Here is a 22,512-nt window from a genome sequence, read left to right as displayed (position 1 = left end):
AGAGAGAAAAAGAAAAGTTGGATTACAAATATGTTAGATTGAATCCCACTTTAGACAACGTATAACGAATCCTGTGAAACTTCCAGAAAGAACCTCGAAGGGAAAGGAAAACCACGACTATAAACAAATCAAAATGAAAACACTTACCCTGGCAGCCCGTGCAAAATTCAACAGCAACTTGCCCAGACTCTAAAACACAGCTGTCCACAGAGAAATGGCTCAGATTTCCCCCGCGACAAAACCTGTAGCAGCACTGCCTGCACACATCCAGAGGAGCTCTGCCTAAAGGCTACTGTGTCACCAGGTCTGCTATCATGAAGCCCTGACAAACGGGAAGCATGCTTTCAACAGCATGCTTGCATAGCTCTTCTGGCATCTGAGGCACGCCACCTCCCCACGTTGTGCTCACTTCACACAAAATATACATAACCTAAGCAACCGAGCATCTTGGCGCGAGAGAGCCAAAATGCCGCAAACTAAACACACATTCAGCATTTAGATTCCAAAAGGCAAAAACGTTCAGTTTAGGGATGATAGAAAAACGGGCCAAGTGTTTTCTGAAGTGGCTCCCTGGACTGTATACTGGAGCAGAAACTTAATGAAAGAGTAGAAAATTTGCCCTTGATTACAATAGTTAAGTCATCCAAAGGACTCTGCCAGGAATATTTTTTTAAAAAATATTATGCTTGTTTCCAGAGGAACAGATTTCCCTTCCAGAGATTATTATAGAGATATTTTCTGCAGTCTAAGGTGCTTTACTATTCCCCAGGTAAGTGGACATCGTTCATAACCCATGCCAAACCACAGATTAGCAGGAAAAACACAACAAAAACACACAAACAAGAAAACAGACTAAAATTTTGAACCACCATAAAAAAAGCAGGTGGATAAAAAAAGTTTATACACATATTCTTGCCCAAATTGTAAACCAGAATCTTATAATGAGGGAGCAAAGAGGCAAATTCCTAACTATAGGACGTTCTCTGACCTAGGTTCAACAACTGACCTAGATTCCTTAAATTGTTCATGTCATGAAAGATTTTTTTAAAAAGCAGGAAAACTTCCAGTCTGAGGAGGATTTAAACAAATATGACTAAATGCAATGCATGGTTATTGACTGGATTCTGCATCAAAAGGAATCTACAGAAGGTATTATTGGAATTTTAGGAAGATCTGAATATTAACTGTATATTAGCTAACGTGAAATTATCCATGGCAAATAATGGTATTTTGGTTTTTTTGAGGATGTCCTGTTCTTGAGAGACATATGGGGAGACACATTCAAGTATGGTATCTGCAAATTAATGTAAAATGGTTCAAATTCCCCTCACCCTCAAAAAATGTGTGTGTAGAGAGAGAAAGCAAATGTTGCAAAATGTTAAGAACTGACAAATCTCAGTGAAAGTTACGTGGGCGTTTTACGACTCTTCTCACTTTTCTGTGGGGTTCGATTGTTTTCAAAATCAAAAGGTTGAGGGACAGGTTTGTATCTATGTAAATTGACAAAATTTCTTTACAAACAACTCAAAGCTTTTCTGAGTGATGCAAACAGTCAGTGGAGAGATCGTACTGTGAAGCTGACGAGCAATCTCATTTTAGAAACATCAGGTCACTGAAGATTTCTTAGGTGAAACCAAACTCTGCCCTGCTTTGAGGAGAAGGCAAGAGATAGGACAGTGAGGTGGCTTAGAGTCTACCAAAAACTACAGGGGGTGGGGTGGGAAACGCCATAGTATCCAAATACAGAGCGAACACATATTTGAGTCAACAATTTCCCTTACTAACTTTTGCTTCAATTCTTATTCAGTTAATCATAGAAAAGAAGAAAGTGCAGCTAAAATTTAGGACTGCGCCAAAGGTCAAAGGTAGGTACGCAAGCTAAAAAGTTTGTCAAACAAAATGCAAAACACCACTTGCAAGATTTGCTCCATGTTACAGATACTAGTTGTATATTTTTATTAATCATTATTTTTATCAAAATGTAAAAAAATAGAACTACAGGCTTATAAGAAAAACTGGAACTCCCCTGCCCCACCACTCCCCTACTCAATTCTCTCTCTAGAGGGAACTAATTTCAACTCCTTTAGCATTTTCTTCTGGTATTTACCTCCATAGTTCTAAAAAATGTGTTTATATTGTTATTTCTTGATTGTTCCATTTTAGATATTATCTATTAACTTCTCCCTGTAGAAGATAAGGATTTGGTTTTCATATACCACGCTTTACCTCCTTGCATACAAATGTCACACTTGCCAAATCCCCCCAGCTTCCAACTATACTGTAACAGCTAACATGCAGGCTTTACAGTCTAACAAAGTAATATTATCTACAGGAGTGCTCCATAGGAGTCCATGATGTTTCCTTTCTTAGATAACTTTTTGTTTCTCCTAGTTATCAGTAGTTACTCTGTTCTAGTTTTCGCTGTTTGCTTAGCTTTTTACACACCTAACACTTATTAACCTCACCAAACTCTCCCAAGAACCACAAAACTACTTTCCTAAAGCAAAATATCAGGGAATTTTTTGGAGGGAGGGGTTCTATTTTTTTCTTGGAGACTGTCCTCCTATACCCTTCATCTTGATTCTCTCTAGCTGGAGGGTTGCTCTCTAGGCCTGCCTTGCAGTGGGACTTCTCTTCCCCATCATCCTAAGAATTCCCTCCACATGGTCCTCTGTGAGAACTCCTGTCCTTGGATCTTCCAGCTTCTATCTTTTGGTTTTCTTTCTTATGTTGACAGTGCACATCTCCCATTAGGTACCTGAAGAGAGTACCCAGAATATAATTTTTTTTTTTTTTTTTTGGAGAATCTGTGTCTCTTAAAACGTCTTGCTTGGTAGCCTGGCTGGGTGTGCGACGCTAGGTAGACAATAATTCTCCTTATAATTTTGAAAGTATTACTTCATAGTCTTCTAGTTCCTAATGTGGCTGTAGAGCAGTCTGATGCTACTCTGGTTACTTACTAATCCTTTTTACATATCATTTCCTTTCTGAAAGCTTTTAGGATCTTGTATTCATTCCTGGAATCTTGAAATTAAAAGCATTTACTTGGGGGTGAGTCTTTTTCAGTCATCGGTAGGGCACTCAGGGAACTCTAACACACGTCTTTCAATTCTGGGACAGTCTCTTGTGTTCTCCCTTTACCACTTACAGCCACTTTTACTTCTTGTCTTCTCATTCCCCATACACACACGAGGAACTACTGGCAGTTTCCAGTCCATGCTGAGTTTTCTCCTATCTCCATACCTTTGCTTTGCACAGGCTTAGAAAAAGTCCTGCTTTGCTAAAACAAACTCCTGTCTAGGACCAGCTCCTTTGAGCCTGATGAGCAGAATTAAATTCTCCTTCTGTGCCATAATACCTTTCTTCATCCATTCATCTTTTCCACTTAGTTCCCACCAGACTATAAATGCCCTAAGGCAAAAGTCATTTCTATTTTCATCTGGTTCTTCAGCACCTAGGACACAGCCAGGCACACTTTTCCATTCAAAAATATTTGTTGAATAAACAAATAAATGAATATATAGTTTCTGGCTACTTGTCCATTATACCTTTTGCAGTTGGAAAGACTCCAATCAGATTAAGTAAAATCTGAGATCTATAGTTTTTACATGTGCCCCCAAGAAAATTGTAAAGCAAACCCTGATTTGGAAACTGCTGCCGAGGCTTCTTGGAAGACTGAAAAGAATATGTTTCGGACCACCAGGATTGGGTGTCTTGGAGTCCAGAGGAGAGGAGGTGGGGAAATCCTTTCCAAAACCAATGAAGAAATCTGAGCCAAGATGAGATCAGTATGAATAAATCGAAAAGACCCTCTGGGGCGGAGTAGGTCCAGGGAACATGGATGAGTAGTAGCATCAGCCACATTTGAAACTGGCCTACGGTGTCAGAGGAAGGCGGGCCTATGAAAGCACAGGATCTTCATACTTTCAGATGAGACAACTAGTCATGTTCTTCCCAGAATCACTGTTACTCATTTTGTGATACATCCTGCCATTTGGAACCTGGCCGTGTATGAATGGAACTACTAATGTAATTAAGGGAACGTTTTATTGAGACCATACAAAATGAAGTCCCATCTGATTACCAAAGAGACTAACAATTCTGGGTATAAAAGTACAGGTTTTAATTCCTGTGAGCCGGGCAAAGCATCATGGGTTTAGCTATGAAGCCTGAGTGAGATTCCCATTGCCATTTGCATGAGTGTCAGACCACATATATTTATTTTTCCCCTTGAGTTTTCTCTCCTTTAACTTTAAAATCGTTATTCTAAGAGGATCAACCTATGACCAGAAGGATGAAAAATCTGAGTTGCTGATTAATCATACTTAGAGCATCTTGGGGAAGACTGCTACCTGATCAAAGTATGTTTATTTTTTCAATGTTTTCCAGTGAATAATTTAATAATAAGCGCTATCTATATAAATGTATTTACATAGTATCCTTGATCAAATGATGTTCTCATACCACCATGTTAAAATAGTTTCTTTTACACAAGGCAATTTTTCTCCATGCAACAATTCCCAGGCCTAATTTTGTAGTATTCTAACTTTTGTTTTATACACTCTCAAAGCTGTTTTAAATATTAATAAGTATCTAACACACAACACTGAAGGGTAAGTTAGAACAGGGATATCACAAAAATGAAAGCCTAATAGTGTATAACAACTTGAAAATGTTGAAAATAACTAAGTTGGTGGTTGGATCTAATCATTTGAGTACTTGACTAGTAAGACAAACTGAAAAAAAATGTTTTTAATTTTCTTAAAATTAAAACAAAATTAACTATTAACTAAATTGCAGAAAGCATAGGTTTCCAGTCCAAAAAATTGGACTTTTGCCCTGAATTAAAAACAAAATAAAACAAAAAACAGCCCGCCAAAGTTCAAACATAAAGAACAACAAAAAGCAAGGTTTAGAATTAGATAGACATGAGTTTCAACTCTGCCTCTACCTCTCAGTAACCTTGAACCTCTCATTTTTTCTCAGATCATGGCATTTCCAGAACCAGTAAATAAAAAATTATAAATCCTTTCCCTTCTATTGTCAAATGTCTCAAAATTGATAGTCCAAAAGTTATCAAGTTTGCATAGTATTATTTGGCTTCTTTGAGAAATCTTTATTTTATTTTATTTTTTTCTTTGATAAATCTTACTTCCAAATAACAGATATTTCAACACAGAAGCAGCATGGACTTGGGGAAAGGCCCCAGGTGGAGAGATGTAATAGCAAATCTGAACTTGCCAGCTGTTAGATCTCGGACAAGTCACTGTGCTTCTCTGACCTGTTTTCTCAGTGGCAATAATACCCCCTGTGCATACTTGATGCTGTGAAAGAACTTTGCCTAGTGCCCAGCACATAGTATACAACACTCCATAAATGGAGATTAGGGCTGTTTCATAAATCTTAATACCACATGCAGCCATCTACTTCTTTAGCTTTTGTAGTCGGGTAGGATTTCTTCAACTGTTTTCCTCTCCCGTTTTCAGAACGGCTTTATATTATATCTCCTTTAGTTTTGCAGAGCACTTATTAATAGATAAATGTACTACTGATTCCTAAATCCTTTTTATCTGTGTTTCTTTGTGTATTTTTTCTCACTCCTCTGCTATTACCATGTTTCCCCGAACATAAGACCTAGCCAGACCATCAGCTCTAATGCATCTTTTGGAGCAACAATTAATATAAGACCCGGTTTATGTTAGATGAGACCGGGTCTTATAGTAAATTAAGTCCAGGTCTTACATTAATTTTTGCTCCAAAGACGCATTAGAGCTGATGGTCCAGGTAGGTCTTATTTTCGGGGAAACGGTAGTTTTGGCCATTTTTGCCAGATCTATCTTACTAGTAATTATAATTTTCTTTTAAACATTTTTTTCCCCTAAGGAAAATATTTAAATTATTAAAAGACAATACTTTTCTTTTTTCTTTTTTTTTTTTTTTGCACGTTTTAGGTACTAGAGTTTCTAGGACCTATTTCTTCAATGATGGCACTCACTTTGGCAGGGACCTCCTGCCAGAGGATACCGACTTCCTGTGGTGGCCACTGTCATCTTTTAGATCTTACCTACTGCACAGCAAGTGGACTCAGGAAACTGCAACCAGCTTCATTAAGTACTGCAATCATAAGTTTAAAAAATTAAAAGTACTTTATGAAAGGATTCACTTTACTAGAAAATAGGCCTTTGGGATTTTTTTCTGGATTTTTCTTTCAGGTTTATAGGAGCCTATTATTTCTAAATTCAGATCCTTCCTATTTTTGTAATCCTAATTTACACTTTCCCCTTTCCCTTCTTCACAAAACTAAGTTACACATTTATTTTTAATGCAACATAGAAAGAAAAACTAATTTTACCAGGACCTGAGCATGACAAAAAAAAAAAGCTTTTAGAAAACAGTCCTCAGATTCTTTTGCCAAGCTTGCTGCCCTAATATTTAATTTATACTGGTATGATTTTAGTGTCCTTAACATAGATGAATGAATCAACGAATAAAAATGTACTTATAATCATGTGTATTAAAACAAGTCCACTTGGATTACGGTCCTATAGGATTTTTTTCCTACAAGTCTTATTTTCAAAAAAAAAAATGGGGAAAGCTCTGGTTAGGTGTTCATAATACCAACGTCAAAGATGCAAAGATTCTATTCCTGAACAGGACAGTTGTTCTACTACATTTTTGTTTTTAAATCACTAAAAAAGAGAAGATCTATCCGAATAGTTAGAGGAGACAAGGTCTGTGAAGTGAACTGACTGGTCCTGATATCTGTAGGGTCCTACTATAGAGCTTCCTTCCTCGAAGGCTGCCACCAGAGAAATTAGCACATTCTGTATAGAATAGGTTGGGCTCAGTGAATAGGATCTTTGGTCACAGATACTGGAGAGAAGCCGACTTTAAAAGTCTAAAACGATAGAATGACTAGTTTCTTTTCTCTCTCTATGCTTTACCATACAAGTAGCATAACTCCCTAGTAAAGCAAGGGTTAAAATAAAAATGAACTGGTTAAATGAAATCTTCTTAGTCATACTTTAATGTTTCAATTAATGCAAAATAGACTTCCATGACACACTTTCTTGCCAGGGGCAAAATATAGGAAGAACAGGAACGTAGTGGGAAGGGACACTTACGCCACGGAAATACTGTGGAAATATGTCTGCGCAAACTGAAGTCCAACCAGGCAATGAGAAGTAGGCACAATCCATGACACTGACTGTTTACAGGAGGTACAGAAATTCAGCATTTGAATAAATTCAGAAGCCTGATAGGACATATTTCTATGGATTGGCTAAAAGAGGAATTCACAGGGGTTTGGGGGTGGAGGGTGGGGGAGAAAGCAGTTGCTCATGAGTAAACAAGGCTTACTTCAGTCAGCAGGCCCCCACATCCCTAGATCTTGCTGCTACTCAGCTCCTATTTCTACCCTTGAACTGTTTCCTATCAAACAAAGTATCTGACCATTCTGGCTGCTAACAAACAGGTATAATTTTGAACTAATTACCTAGAATGAATGTTCCCTGAGAAGGGTCAATATGAGAGTTAAAACTGGTGACTTTGATGTAAGATGGAAGGGAATGGAGATATTAAAACTAGAGAAGACCAAACGAAGACTGTAAATTATGCATCACTGATCCAGAGGAAAAGCCATCTGTGAACGAAAGCTACAGAAAGAATTCCTGGTCATTCGAGTTGCCTGCCAAAAAAATATGCCACCCTGTTTAGTAGTGAGTTCCCTATCACCAAAGGTGTTCAACAGGAAGTAGGCATGTGCAGTAGGAGACTCCTGGATCAGCTAAGACAACAGAACGAATCTTTTTTAAGATCCACTCCAAGCTTTTGAGAAAACTATGACTAATTAACCTACTATAAAGTACGGATAGTCTCCCTTTTCTTAGGGGTACAGTCATGAACCTGACACTAAGAGGAGCCCCTTGATCTCATAGCAGAGCACAATGATTAACACCAGTGATGGAAATATCAGACATGACTGGGTCATCCTCCCAAATTTCTCCTCCCAAACTGGCTGGGAAGGTGATAGCCACATCCCAGATTTCTGTCCTACAACTATCCTCTCCCTTCTCCTCTCCTTCTAAGGCAAGGCAAAGAGGTCTTTTCACCTTGAAAACCACAGGAAATGAAAGCTCTTCTTTTCATTTCTTTTAGTTTGTCTTACTAGTCTCAGCACAATGGAATTGCATTACCCCATGCAGTGGGCTGGGCTGGGAAGCTTAATGGTGCAGTACCATTTATCAGAAGCAGGCCCACACTCCTCAAACGTGGGTATTCCCATAGGAGTACCCACTTCTGCACTGTGCAGGTGTATGAATAAACACATGTCCTACAACACTGATTTTAAGATCTGGGAGAATAAATATGCTTAGTAACTATTTGTATTGGCTTGTTCAATAAAGGCAAACAGTACAGAAGAGAATGTAAAATTCACATGAATTTTCAGGATTCAATAAAGCATTTTAAAGAAAGTGCTTTCTTACATGGGGGGTATTTATGGCTCTATTTACAGGTCCCATACTTTGGTAGAAAAGTTTAATAAGCAAAGTTTTACTCCATGACTTTTAGACAGCAATTCTTGCCTTCTCTCTTTGGTTTTCCTATATGGAAATCCAGAGAAGTCCAGAAAAAAGGATGTTGATCCCTGGAGATAAGCTGTGCTCAAAATCAGCTGTAAACATGATTTTGGTTTTCGTCTCTAGGTCATAATCTTCCCCTATTCATGCAAATCCTCAATTCTTCAAATTTGTCATATAGATATTTAAATGCATTAATTTTCAGATTCTCCCCTGAAAACATTACAAAGCTGTCTATAAACACCGAGGTACACGAAGCTGCTTTAGAAATCCTTATACTCAAAGCAGGGTAAGTAGCCATGAAAACCTCCTAGCCCGACATCCACCTGGAAGCATGATCTGGGAAGAGGGCAAGCTACCAAGGGCAAGCCTTAGCTGGGTATAGGTGAGCCAGGCAGCTTTCTCTGTGTATAACTTGAGAAAGTGGAAAAACACCCTTCTCTATTATTCAGTTATGGCAGCTGAAGTTTCAGGCACTGGTCCAAGCATTTCCATGTGCTGTCTCATGCTTATAAAGCAGGTTTTACTATCCCCAATTTACATGTGAGGAAACTGAGGATAAAGGGCATGAAAGTAGCCCAAGCCAACTTACGTTGTAAGTGACACAAATGGGATTCAAACTCAGATCTGACTTCAAAGTCATATCATTCTTTCCACTATATCATTATTCTTCTTCCTCCTTCTAATGTGCTTTTTATTCCCTTTAAACAGACTCTTTTTTTTTAATTAATATTATAGTAATTACTGGATTCCTTACCATCCACCTGAGGTTCAATCTGAGGCTTTCATTTCCTATTAGCAATTGTGATGCTGGATTAAGGTGTCAAATGTGTGGCTGCTTTGTTCTCACAGAATCTTCTACTTTGTTGGGATTATTTAACTGCTATTAGGGCATTATCGATGCTTCAGCTGTCCGTAGGAAGGTCTGACACAAAAGCACCCATGTATCAGTCAAACCAATCTAAACTCTAGCATTTATAGCTCTTTCCTTCACAGGTACTTCTGGTCACAGCTGGAACTCTGCTTATTTGTGTGTACCGGGCCAAGGTTAATAGCCACAAAAGAAGTAACTAAATCTTCCCTGCAGTAAGACCAAAAAGTGCCTAAGCTGTTCCTATTATTTAGATAGAAAAGACACCCTCCCTATCAATCTGTCCTGGGTAAAATAAAATGGAAAACAAATGATCCAAATTGATTTTTATTTCCAACATCTCTGGATACAGATACAAGGCTATCTTATTCCAAGAAGTAGTATATCGCCACAAACACCTTTTCCTATTTTTTTTTAAAAAACTCATTGATTCTCTCCTTTCTCAGAATCTATTAATTTTTTAAAAATCAACTGTCCGTTTTTCTCTTTCAATCCACACTAATAACTTCATTCTGCATCTGACCTCTTTTCATGAAACATCATTGTAATTTCTCCAGTGTTTTCTCTGATGACTAGGTTATTCACTCCACGCCCCTCATAACTCTGTTTATAATTTTGTAGCCCTATCAGTCAGTTTCACTGCTCATTCCAGATAGGCACTCAGCCAATATATTGCCAATAACACTCACTCTTGTGCTAACTTAAAATACACAGTGCAGCTTGCCAAGTTTCCTTATTTGGCAAGAAGGTCCCTTGGTTCCCAAGATCTTTAACCATCCATTTTTAGATCCAAATCCTTGTGCTTAATATTTGGTTCTCTCTCTCTCTCTCTCTCTCTCTCTCTCTCTCTCTCTCTCTCTCTCTCTCTTTCTCTCCCTCCCTCCCTCCTTCTCTCCCTCGTTCCCTCCCCCCCTCTCTCTCTCCACCTCCCTCTCTTTAATATTTCCTTATGTGTTCCCTAAAAGATTAAGAAAAAAGAGATCAACCACCTATTTGCTTTCCTGGACAAGAAAAAAAATATCCTTGCAATTACCTTATGGTCATTTACTCTAGAATTATTAGCACTAAAACTTTGATTTAAACAGTATTTTCCAATTTAAAAAAAACTCCCAAAAAGTTATAGTAGGAATTAAGTTGTTTAAGAGTAAAATAAACAGTACGCATTGCTCTAAAAGACCATTTTTCTTTATCTTAATTCCCTCTTTCCAAACAAACTGAATTCATATGCATTTATAATCTCCCAAATCCCTCACTATTGTAGCAGGAATTTAAAACAAAGGCTCTACAAATGACCAAAATCATAATTAAAATGCAGCCATCACATTATTTTTTTGAAAATCAAAAACCATGAAATTTCACTGTGGAGATGGGCCTATTACAAAGAAGACGTTAATTGTCTTGAATCACCTGTTTATTTTTGTCTTTAAATGTGTTTGTAGATTGGGATCCATGAATCCTGGCTGTTCAATTCAACCGAGTTCAGGAAAGCAAGAAGGCTCTCCTAAAACAGCTTTAGGTTTAAAATATGAATATACTTTAACAATCATCTTAGCTCAAATATCCTCGAATTAATTGTAAGTCGATTCTAATACAACATTATTGCTGAGAGAGCTGCTTATTGCAGTATCACTTGGAATGAGCCACTAAATGGTGTTGCTTTCATTAAAGAAACTAACAAAAATAGTAATTAAGTTCTCCATAAACAGTGCTTTTGAAGACGGTCTCAAGGCGCATCAGCCGCATCAGAAACATACATTTTCAGCACTCTAACAATGATTGCCCCCCTCCTGTTTTTTTTTTTTTCTTTTTTGGCAATTCGAAATCCTCTCGCCAGTTTTGCATTAAAGTTTTTCTGCAAGCTGTCAGGGGCAAGCGAGGCGAGGCGGCGGCCTTGGCATTTCCCTCCGGGCCTGTTGCTGGTCCCTGAGCCCACGAGCCCGTGGACGCCACAGGGTCGGCAAAGGGGTGACCCTCGGTTCCCGTGGCAGGAAAAAGGGGACGCTGGGGAGGCGGGTGGGCGCGAGCTCCCCGAGGACCAAGGCAGGGTGGGAGCCATCGCGCCCGGCCCCGCAGAAAAGCAGAAGTTCACGGTTCCCCTCGCATGCACAGACCTCTGCTGGGAAGTACCCTGCACCCTGCCCTGATTTGGGAGACTCGCGTTTGCCTCCCGAGAGGTGGCCCGGTCACCCACGGCCAGGCCGGCGCCGCGGAGCGGCTCTCCTGCGGTCGTGGGCTCGGGGGGCGGGCGCTCCGCGGCGGCCGGGGCAGCGGTCCCGGAGGCGCCCCCAGCCTGCGCCGCGCTCCCGGGGCTGCGAGAGCCGGAGCCGCTCCGGGCTGCGCCCCGCGCTTTCTGGTGCCAACTTCTGCGTGGGACCGGCCCGAACTTCCCGAGCCGCTCGTGGCCGAGCCGCGGCTGACATCAGGCGCCAAACCCGTGGGCGCCCGGAACGCTGGCCCCGGGCGGGCCCCGGCTCGGGAAGGGGACCCCGTGCGGCTCCGCACGGCCGGCGGGGCTCCGGGGCCCCCACCCCAGCTGGGCCTCGGCCCCGAGACGCCCGGACGACTCGCAGGCGCGGCGGGCCTCCCTCGCAGCCTCTCCCTCCGCCGCCTCCGCCGGCCCTTACCTGGCTCCCGGGCCGGGCGCGGGAAGCAGCCGGGGGCGCAGAGGCCCCGCGCGCGGCGAGGGCAGGAGCGGCGACGGGGGGTCGCGAGGACAGCGGCTCGCGCGGCTTCCACGCTTCCGCCAGTCAGGAGTTGAACATTCCGCCTCTCCGTCCCGCGCCAATGAGGAAGACAGTCGCGGCAACAGCACCACCTACCTCCGAGCGCGGAACGACCGGGCCTGCCTGTCCGCCCGCGGCCCGGCCGCAGCTCAGACGCGCGGGCGAGCCGGGCGTGGGGCGGCGCTTGGGCCTCCCGGGCCTGCACCCCGAGGGGCACCGTGCGTCCCAACGCCCGGGAGCCCGCCAGGCCGCCGCCGGTGGTCGCTCCGCGGGGGCCACCTGCCCTGTTGTGTGGGGCACGCGGAGGGGGACCTGTGCCTCTGCAACGCTTTGTACCTTCACGTCTTTTGAACAAGTGACCACCACCTCTCCCGTCAACTCAGTCCTTATCAAGAAACATTTCCTGTGAAATAGGCGCTGGGAACACAAGGGATAGGAGGCTGCTCTGTGGCCTTGCGGGACTTAATTATCTAGTTAGGAAGGGGACAGACCTGTAAAGATGTTTCTGAGGGTACAGGGCTGAAGGCCGCCTCAGGGGAACCATCAGTAGATACCTACGGAATTTGAGGAGGGTCTGCTGCCCTGGTTGGTGATTTTTCACAAAGCTGAGTTCAGATGAGGACACTAGAATTCACTCCACGTGTGAGCAAAAGGTGGAACTAGGTACTGAGAAGAGAAGTAATTGTTGATTGGAAGGGATGGTTCTGTGGAGGAAAAGTGAGATGCGGTTGTAAAGGGATGGGTAACGAACGTTATTCAGGGGTGTGGATTTTGTCATCTATGGACGCTGGGGAAACGTGGCAAGCTAGAACCAAAAGGATCGAATAGGTCTTTGCGTTTTTATTTCAATGGTTATTTAGAGAGAGCGCAGTCCACACGGTTGTAGGATGGTTGCCAGGGCAAAACTGGGAAGCAGCACGAGTGGTAAATATTGCCACTACCTAGAAATGAGATTGTGAGGCCTGGAATTAGATTGTACAAAGTAGAATTAGAAAAGAAGGAATTGAATTGAGAGACGTGTTTCAGGAAGCCAAGAAATTGGTAACCTATTAGATGTGGAAGACAAGAAGGAAAGAGTCCCGGATGCTGCCAAGATTTCAGACGGGGATGACTGAAAGAACGATGCTGTCATTGACAGAAATAGGGACATATGGAGTGGAAGTCGGCTTCCTGTTGAGGTGAGGTCATGGGAAGAAAAACAGGTAGAGATGCAGCAGTTGAAATATGAAACTGAGGTTCAGAAAAGAGGTCGGGAGGGAAATATAATTGTAAATCATTCACATAGTTAAAGATATGAGAGTGGAGGGATGGGTGAATACAGGTAATAAAAAAAAACAACCAGCTTTCTAGTTTGTTATTCAGATTAATTATTGAATTTTCCCTTTGATAAGGACTAGAAATTTTAGCATTGATAGATTCCATTTTGGTAACAGAGAAATTAGGATAAATGAAAACTGTCATGCTAAAAAATTTCCTGATGTGGGTAACCAATAATTCTAAAAAACATTTAAACATTAAAGGGAAAACTAAGGTTCTTTAACATAGACCTAGGCATAAGGTGACTCAGGTCGTTTTACCTCACCTTCAAAGACACTACATTGTAATAGAAAGCACACTAGACTGGTGGTCAGAAGACCTGGCTTGTGGCCCTAATCTTGCTGCTCATGAGCTGGGTACTTTGCTAAACAGGCCTCAGTTTTCTCCTCTGCAAAATAAGAGGCCCCAATTAGACGTTACCTACAGTTCCAGCTTTAAAACTATGAATGTATTGCTTTAAATTTGGAGCACATCCCTTAAGAGTCAATATTTTTAGCCACATGCCTTCCTTCCCATGCATTTTTTTCTTCATTCTGTTTTCCCCTCATAATTAGGCTAAGAGAATAACTATCAGGAACAATGAACACCAAAGAGGAGTCTCACAAATATGCTTAAATGATAGCCCGGTAGGCGTTTTCTTGCCTTCCCAATTATGCTGCATGCTCCTTGAGGTTATCTTATGTTCCACTGTATCTGTCCACAGCTGAAATAAATAATTGTGTGATACATTGATTACCTCAAGTATGACTCTTCCTTGGTCAAGCTGCCTGTTTCCTTATGACTACACTGATCTCCAGGCCCCAGACCTAATGCTATAGCCTAGTGCTTATTCCCATGGCTGACCCTGCTTTTTCAAACTCAAATCTTCTTGAAAGCATATCAATTCTCACCTGTATAGTTTACAAATGTAAATAGCAATAGCAAAAGAGACCTAGTCAAACTTTTCTTATCAAGCCTTCCTATTCCTTTATTTCAAATGTCTCTACACTAAAGATAGATACACTCTCAGGAGCGGGGTGGCTGGGCAGTCCTTAGCATCCACTTATATCCAAGAGCACCCTCCGAAATGAGCATGCAATGAGGGTAAAAATAGTGTATTTTCTGTACAAATTTAACTTAAAGAAAAAGTCTCCTAGTCTCCCATTCAATTAGATTGTTGTCCTTAAGCTCCTCTTAAATAGAAATTCTGGAACTGCCACCAGCTATCAGTGGATCAGAGAAGTGCAGACATAAATTCTATTAAGGATAGAAGGAAAGGCAACTTAAAAGGAAGCAAGCATTCTGAGTATCCTTCCCCCACCTTATAGTGATAAGAACTATGGTGAGAGCTGGTATTCAGGAGCATTTTCTCTAGCCATCTCATTCCTCGATCTTAGATTATGAGTAGTCTGTGTCTGGACCATATCTAAGAATTAACCACCTTTTATACAAAGGTTGGTGCTTTACCTCCTGCACAACTCTGAATCCCTGGGAAATTAAAGCACAACAGTCAAACATCAGTTGAGATATGCAGCCATTACCTTAAAATCACAAACGAAGCCCATGCCATTGTTTGAGCTTAGTTTTCACATCTAACTTGAAGACTGAAGAATTCACAACAATATTTTGGGTACCAAATTTGCTTAGGTGTTGTAGGGCACAAAAGGAGCAGTGGGGCAAGAAGAGAAATTGGGGACTTTTGCAAACTTTATTCAACAAGCATTTTCTGAATGGCAGGCACGGTGCTGAGCTTTGTGATTGTAACAGTGACCCAGATGGGTCCTTACTGTCACAGAGTTTTCAGAGTGTAATGGGAAAGCCAGAAAAGAAACATACAATTATACTCCAATGTACTCTGAAAGCGGCAAAATGGGGGCTTACACCAGGGCACCTAAAAGTTTTGGGAGGTCAGTGAAGGTTTCCAAGACAAAGAACTTCCAAGTCCCTGGGAGAAGAATGAAGAGAATTTGGCTAGACAAACAGGAGGGAAAGGTATTGCTGCAAGAACAAGAAGTACAAAGGCCCAAGAGCATTTAACAGGTTCAAGGAATAAATCCCTTCAACATTTAACAGGTTCAAGGAATAAATCCATTCAACATCCCTGGTAAAGACATTGCCAGGAGGGAGTAATAATTCTCAGGGTGGTAGTAACAGCAGCAGTAACAATAATAATAATATTACTACTACTAATAGTGATTGTTAATGTTTACTGAGTGCTCAGGTGCCATGCACTGAGCTAAGAATTTTACACTTGTTGTCCCTCTTCATTATAAACACTCCATTAGATTATGCCAATACATAATCGCATGTCTTTATTAGTCATTCCTTTCTCTTCAGTATGTTGTTTGTTTGTTTGTTTTGTTAACTGATATGCCTCATCTCTCTGTTTTCTTCATTCTGCTTGTCTCCAAAATGTCTACAACTAAGGGATATAGTTCTTCTGGTCCATCTAGAAAGGGGATAGCGGAGTAAAGGAGTGACTACTTCCCAGTAGCTGGCCCAGGCCCTCTCAAGAATGGATTAACCAGTGCATAATAGTTAGAAAATCCTGATCAAATTTCAAAGTCACTTTTCTATCCATACTTCTTTTGTATTATTCTTACTCAAGTTGAAATTTTTCCAATGAATACTTGTATAAGTTCTATTTGCTTTTTTATATTTTTCTACCATTGGCTTTTCCCTAACTTTTTAAGGTTCGTTTATATTAAGCTGCTGTCTGCATTGTTGTTTGTAACACCTTCCAATTTAGTATCATCTGCAAATTTCATTAACATGCTATTTACTCCCTCTTCCAGATCATTAATAAATGCTATTTTTTATGTATTAAATTTTGCGGTCGAATAGATTTAATTTGTTGTTGTAATTTCAATGCATGTTTTCTAAAGATACAATGCAGTTAAGAATGGTCTTAACATAGGCTTAAATCCATACCCAGTTTATAGTTATTTTACTATTATGCAATCCATTTGTGTTCTCTAATCAGCACTGTTGTGAGCTCCATTGAAGCAATAATCTATTGATTTTCTCTTTCCTCTTTTTCAATACAGTCATCATCTTGGCTTTAAATGCATAGCAATAGCAGAGTTAGAACTATTGTTGTACTCTAATCCATAGTTATTTATAAAAAGGAAATCAAGTCTTTTTTCTCAGTGGCTATTCTTCCACTGATATAAGAAATATTTTACATTAAAATTATTTTATAATGATATTTGATTTGCCTATGCACAGTCTCAATGTTCTAAACAAAAATAGATTTTAGATTTTCCCCCCATTTTTCCACCTCCCCCCCACCACTCCAGTCCAAGCCGTTGTTTCTGTCTAGTTGTGTAGGACACAGTTCCCTGGCCCATGCTGTTATGAGCCTTGCACTCCCCCTCTCCCCCAGGCAGTCGGTTGTCAGTAATCGGTGGGCTGCTCACAGCAGCTCATGCAAGCTGCTGGCCAGCTCACGGCAGCACAGGGTAGCCCACAGCGGCACACAGCGGCCCACAGCCGCCCAACTCCAGGGACAGCCGTTTTTCACAATCTGTAGAGGGAGCGGCTCACTGACCCATGTGGGAATCGAACCAGTGAACTCAGCGTTAGGAGCACAGTGCTCCAACCACCTGAGCCATCAGGCCTGCCCCATATCTTTTTTAAAGCAAGTAAATGTAATATGTATATTACATTTATATATTCTATATAAATATATTTTTTTAATTGTGCATTTTGTTTTCTAATAAATCTGCTCACTGACTCCCTGACTCCTAGAGAATCTGGGGTGACTTTGTTTTTTTATACTAGACTTAGACATGCCACTTTCAAAACAGAGAATGAGATTCATTAAGCCATTGCTTTACTTTATGTCACATATCATCCTACTTATCAGGCCTCTACAGTGCCAGTTTTCATTTTCAGTGAGATGAGCCTTCTTCCATGCCACCTATTTCTGTACTTATGTTCATAGATTGCATTTTTAAATCATTTTGCATGAGGTTAGTCTTCATGTTTCTACATAATATTTCCAGGAACTGTATTTTCTTTTACCTCATTATCAATACCTCTATCTCTTTCCCCCCCTATAATGTTAACTGAGTATATGCCCTTGGTAAACTTTCTTTTCCACATTGAGAAATTTATTTAACCTCTAAATCTCAGTTTTCCCATCTGTGCATTGTCCCCTCATAACTTACCTATCCATCTCAGAGGATTATTGTCAAGTTCAAATGACATCATTTATGCCAAAGTGTTTTATAAGTGATATAAAAGCAAATAAAAGTTATTTTTTTCTTGAAACATAGTAAATGCAAATACAGGATATTGTTTTCACTGAGAAATAAAACCTGTATTTCCAGAAGATTTTCCTTGTTGAACTTTCAGTAAGTGTCCATTTTCATGGCAAAAGACATACTATCCTTTCATAACTGGCTTTCATTGTAATTGAGTATTAAATCTAAGATTTGAAGAGAAAATATCATTTGCACTTTAGAATTTCCTTAACTAAGCAACATACAAATTTATATTACAGGTTCACAAATAACTGCACAGTGGACCTCTGCGTTAAAAAAGACAAGATACCAAAAAAAGCCAAGTAAAATTTGTTTTCCTATAGGAAACTCATTTTTATTCTTTTTTCTTACTTTTGAAGTCTTACAGAGTTGAACTTTGACCAAAAACATTAATTGCTTTATTTATTAATTTAATTTTTCATCTGAGCAATTAGTCTGATGTAAATTTTTGGCGATTCTATGAGAGTTCATTCTTGAGAAGGACATTTTGCTAGTTCCTCCTGCCACTAATTCATTCTCCTGACACATTCCATCCTTTTCATTAACAATCATGTTTAATGAATATCATTCTCCCCACTTTCAACTTTTCTTTTAGAAATGGTCTGAATCTCCATCAATGATATAATGGAATTTTTTTCCCCTGATGGGGAGTGAAAAATCAAACACTTACAGGTACCTGAGAGGAAGTATTTCAATGGAAGGAATGTAGTAGTATCACAGTGATATATATATATATATATATATATATATATATATATGCACGGTAGAAGGTTGCTGTGGACTGATGTATCCCCCTAAAATTCATTGACTCTGTAACCCCCAGTGTGACTGGATTGGAGGTAGGGCTTTTAGGGGGTAATTAAGATTAAATGAGGTCATAAGGGTAGGGTCCTATTTCTGTAGCATTGGTGGCTTTATAAGAAGAGGAAGGGGAAAAATCCCTCTCTTCACTTGTGTGTACTGAGGAAAAGTCATGTGAGGGTACAGCAAGAAGGCAGCAGTCTGCAAGCCAGGAAGAGAGCCTTCATCAGAACCCAATCATATTGGCACCCTGATCTCAGACTTCCAGACTTCAGAACTGTGAGAAAATAAGTTTCTGTTTAAGCCACCAAGTCTGTGGTATTTCGTTATGGCAGTCAGAGATGACTAATATAGAAGTACTTCAAAGGGAAGAGATGTGCTATCTAAGTAGGGAGCAGAGATAATTATCTGGCATCTTCACATATCTAGAACCCCCCCCCCACACACGTATATAGAAACACATTTTGCTCAATTATTTAAATATCTTTATCAAAATTCTTCTCACCACCAGACATCAGGAAAAAGTAAAAGAGTTGAAATAACTGGATAATTGTCTTATTGTTTCACTTCTTTAATATAAACCAAACCTTACCAAGTTTTTGTGGTAGACATTTCAAAATAATTATAAGTCAGATTTGCAAAATACTGAGTAATCAAAATCCAGCCTCACTTAGTCAACCTTGGTCTTTCTAGACAACCAGTTTATCTGGATCATTTTGCCATGCAAATTAATTATATAAACCTCTCCAACAAGTTTCAGTGTTTCAGGTCACACAGCATGCTATCTATGACCAGCATCCCCCAGCCTCTGGAGGAAGTATCTCTAGATGTCTTTCACATTATTTCTGGTCATGAAAGATATGGATGCCACAGGTTTTATTGTTGACATCCTGTTATATAATAGAATCAAGTTCGTAGGGATTCTTGAAGTGGGTGGCCTGATTTTAGTAGTCTTATCTTCCAAAGTGCATGTAGATAGCAACCAGATTCAAGCTTTTACCCTTTCCCAGACTCTTAGGCAAGTCAGGATAGAACTTGAATGGTCTTATTACATGAAAACTTGATAACTTGATGGATCCCTTGAGATAAATGTTAATGAGGACTTTAAAGTGTCTAAAACTAAAAGATGAAGGCTCAGTGCAATATGGCATAGGGACTAAGCACATGGGCTTTGGACTTAGATAGACCTGAACTGAGGTCATGAGCTGTGTGACTTTGGGTATTTTCCTCAGCCTGAGCCTCAGTTTCTTTATCTGTAAAATGGGTAACATAATAGAATTTTTGTTTGCACTAAATAAGTTAATGTATGTACAGTATTTAAAACAGGATCTGGCTCAGAGTTAGTATTCAGTAATGCTACATATTATTATTGTTATTACTGGTCATGTTTCTCATGCTAAGTATTTGCTATTATAATTATTATTCAGCCACCTGAATTATTTCTGTTTCCTCTGGAGTCAGTTTTTCTCCTTATTTTCCTTTATTTTTCTCTTTTATAGTACTAGTTGTCTCAGACATTTCTGGTGATCATATTGTTTATATTTAAGAATGAAGCATTATACTCACTGTTTTAAGCAGCGGGAATAGATTTTTCTCTGCTGTTGTGAAGTAGATTTTTCTCCGATAAGACACTTTCCTGAATAGGAAGACTCAATGGGAACCTCAAGTACATGGAGAGATAAGCTGACCAGCAGGCTTGCTGTAGGATGCACTTAGCTTACATACATACTTTCAGGGTTGACTCAGCCAATACAGCAGAATTAGTGTTATCATGCCTTGGACTTTTTCTTTCTCATTTTGGGAAGTTAATCCATAATGGCTAATGAAAAAATGTGAGAGACAGTGCTGGAGGTGACCAAAAAAAAAAAAAAAAAGTACCCAGGAAGAGTAGCCACCTGGATAGTTAAAGCTTTGCTACAACTTGAGAGACCAATTTTCAAGAAGGTGAAAGATCAGGAAAAAATTAGGAATTCGTAGAAGTCCATTGATATTATGAAGGGCATTAAAAATATCACTGCAGCCTCTCAGGATTTGTCAAAAACAGCAGGGGAAAAAAACCACCCTCTAAGCTTAATATGTCTTTGGGGATTTTAAGAAAAAGGAAGAGGGATTATCAGTGTGTATTCTGGGAATTTATCTCCACATGGAAAAGTGATGACTTGGTTAGTCTCCTATTCCTGTGAATGCATCTTCACCCTGAAAGTGTGCTAAGTAACAGCAAAACTAGGGGAGGCTTCAAAATGTCTGTCTTTCATTCTTTCTTTCCTCACTGAAATGAAAAGAGGAGAGACATTTAAATTCCCTAATATGGATTATGTCCCCACCCTTAGGAGACAGAAGGAGCTGTAGCCAGTTTTGGTTTTAAATAAGACTATTTTTTCTATTTTCTATCATAACAATTTCTGTGGGTTTCTTGTCTTTTTTTTCTTTTCTTTTCTTTTCTTTTTTTTTTTTTGGTCATTTATATAGTCAATCTAAAGAGAATGACCCTGGTAAGAGAAGGGTCTTTTGTTTGCCCAGGACAAGCAATATCTTCATTCTCACACAGAGGGGAGATTTGCTAGTTTGGAGCTAGAGCAATGAGAAAATTAAGTTGATTTGCATAAAAAAGAAAACATGACTTAGGGTCCACAAGGATGATCTGCAAACTAGAGGAGGTGGGGAGAATTGGGAGTCAAAGAGGAGACCATATGATTGGCAGCAAAGAAGACAGATTTGGAACACAAGATATGTCCAATGAGGATTTTTTAAAAAGAAATACTGTGGGGTTCTGTAATGAAAGCCCCTTCTCCATCTTTCCTACAAAATAATCAGTAAATCTACATAGTTCAATAATGCTTTGATTTTAGCGGAGTCAATTTTTAATGAAATAAGGCATGGAGAATAATATGAAAACAACCACTCAGCTTAAGAGATAAAGTGTCTTATACACAACGGAAACCCCTTCCTGAAGATAAATGGATTCTTTATGATGAAGGCAGAGAAATGTTATATCTTGTCCCACATATATGTGGGACATTTATGAAGGGGCACACACACATACATTTCTATTTTAAAGACACAACTTTAGAGAAAATACCCCCAAATCTCTTGCCTAAACGTTACTTACAATATTTTGGCAAAATTAATCTGATGCTTTGGTTCCCCAACTTTTTCTCTGTTATTTTTAGTTTGTGGCATCAAAAGCCTGAATAATCAGTGCTCTTGGGGACAAAATGAGATGCAGACAGTGCAGTCTTGTAGTTAACAACATATACTTTGGAATTAGAAATACCTGGCTTGGAACCCCAACTCTGCCATAATCTAAGCATGGGACCTTGAGCAAGACAATTTCTCTCGTTGTTTCTCCATCAGTAAATAGTGAGACTATTCATCTCTTAGGTATTTAGAATAAATACCATATATATGAATCTGGCACGTAGTAGGTAGGTGAACTGAGAGGCAAAAAGCATTGATGATCGAACCAGTATATACCAGAAAATTCTCTTCCAAAGTCAACATTCAGAAAACTTTGTACTTAAAACTCTGTATTCCTTTGTGTCCTTGCTTTTCTTCTAATTTTAAATAGAAGTATAGAATTGCCTCTCTTTACCCCTAGCAGTCATCTTCTCTTGGTGCTCAAAAGATTTCCATGTTCTGTTACAACTTTATTCAGTTGCTCCAAAGATGCTTTTTTTTTTCTAATGCATAAGTGAACTCTGCACATTAAACATAAAATACAACTGCATATCTCACTTATTCCCATAATCCTCCCCCCTGCAACTGTTTCAATGTTGACTTAATGTTATTCATTTTCTTGTGTTGTTATTGAAAAACAATTCTTAATTAAAATGGCCCTGCGTCACCTGGCTCACATAGAGTGTCACAGGTAATAATCCATAATTTAATGTACACTTTGGCTCATACCTTCAATTTAATTTCTGAAGCCAGCAATATCAATGGATTTTATAATGCGCTCTGAGCATCAGGTGAGA

The 22,512-nt window shown here is 39.7% G+C and overlaps 1 protein-coding gene across 4 annotated transcripts in view; it reads right to left on the bottom strand.

Moving 5' to 3' along the window:
- MAP3K20 (mitogen-activated protein kinase kinase kinase 20) overlaps positions 1-12,580 on the bottom strand; it is a 167,124-nt gene extending 154,544 nt beyond the window's left edge. The window contains exon 1 of one of the 4 annotated variants that reach the window (XM_081051494.1): positions 12,075-12,580. The gene's annotated coding sequence lies outside the window, so the exon portion shown is untranslated. Of the gene's footprint in view, positions 1-147; positions 580-12,074 lie in introns of those variants that run through there. The other 3 variants (XM_081051492.1, XM_081051495.1, XM_081051493.1) reach the window with 3 other exon arrangements.
- Between the last annotated feature and the right edge of the window lie 9,932 nt (positions 12,581-22,512).

The sequence above is a fragment of the Rhinolophus hipposideros genome, assembly GCF_964194185.1.
Source record: "Rhinolophus hipposideros genome assembly, chromosome: 6".
Lineage (NCBI taxonomy): Eukaryota > Metazoa > Chordata > Mammalia > Chiroptera > Rhinolophidae > Rhinolophus > Rhinolophus hipposideros.
Note: the sequence above shows the minus strand (reverse complement) of the source record. Positions and strands in the feature narration are given on the sequence as shown.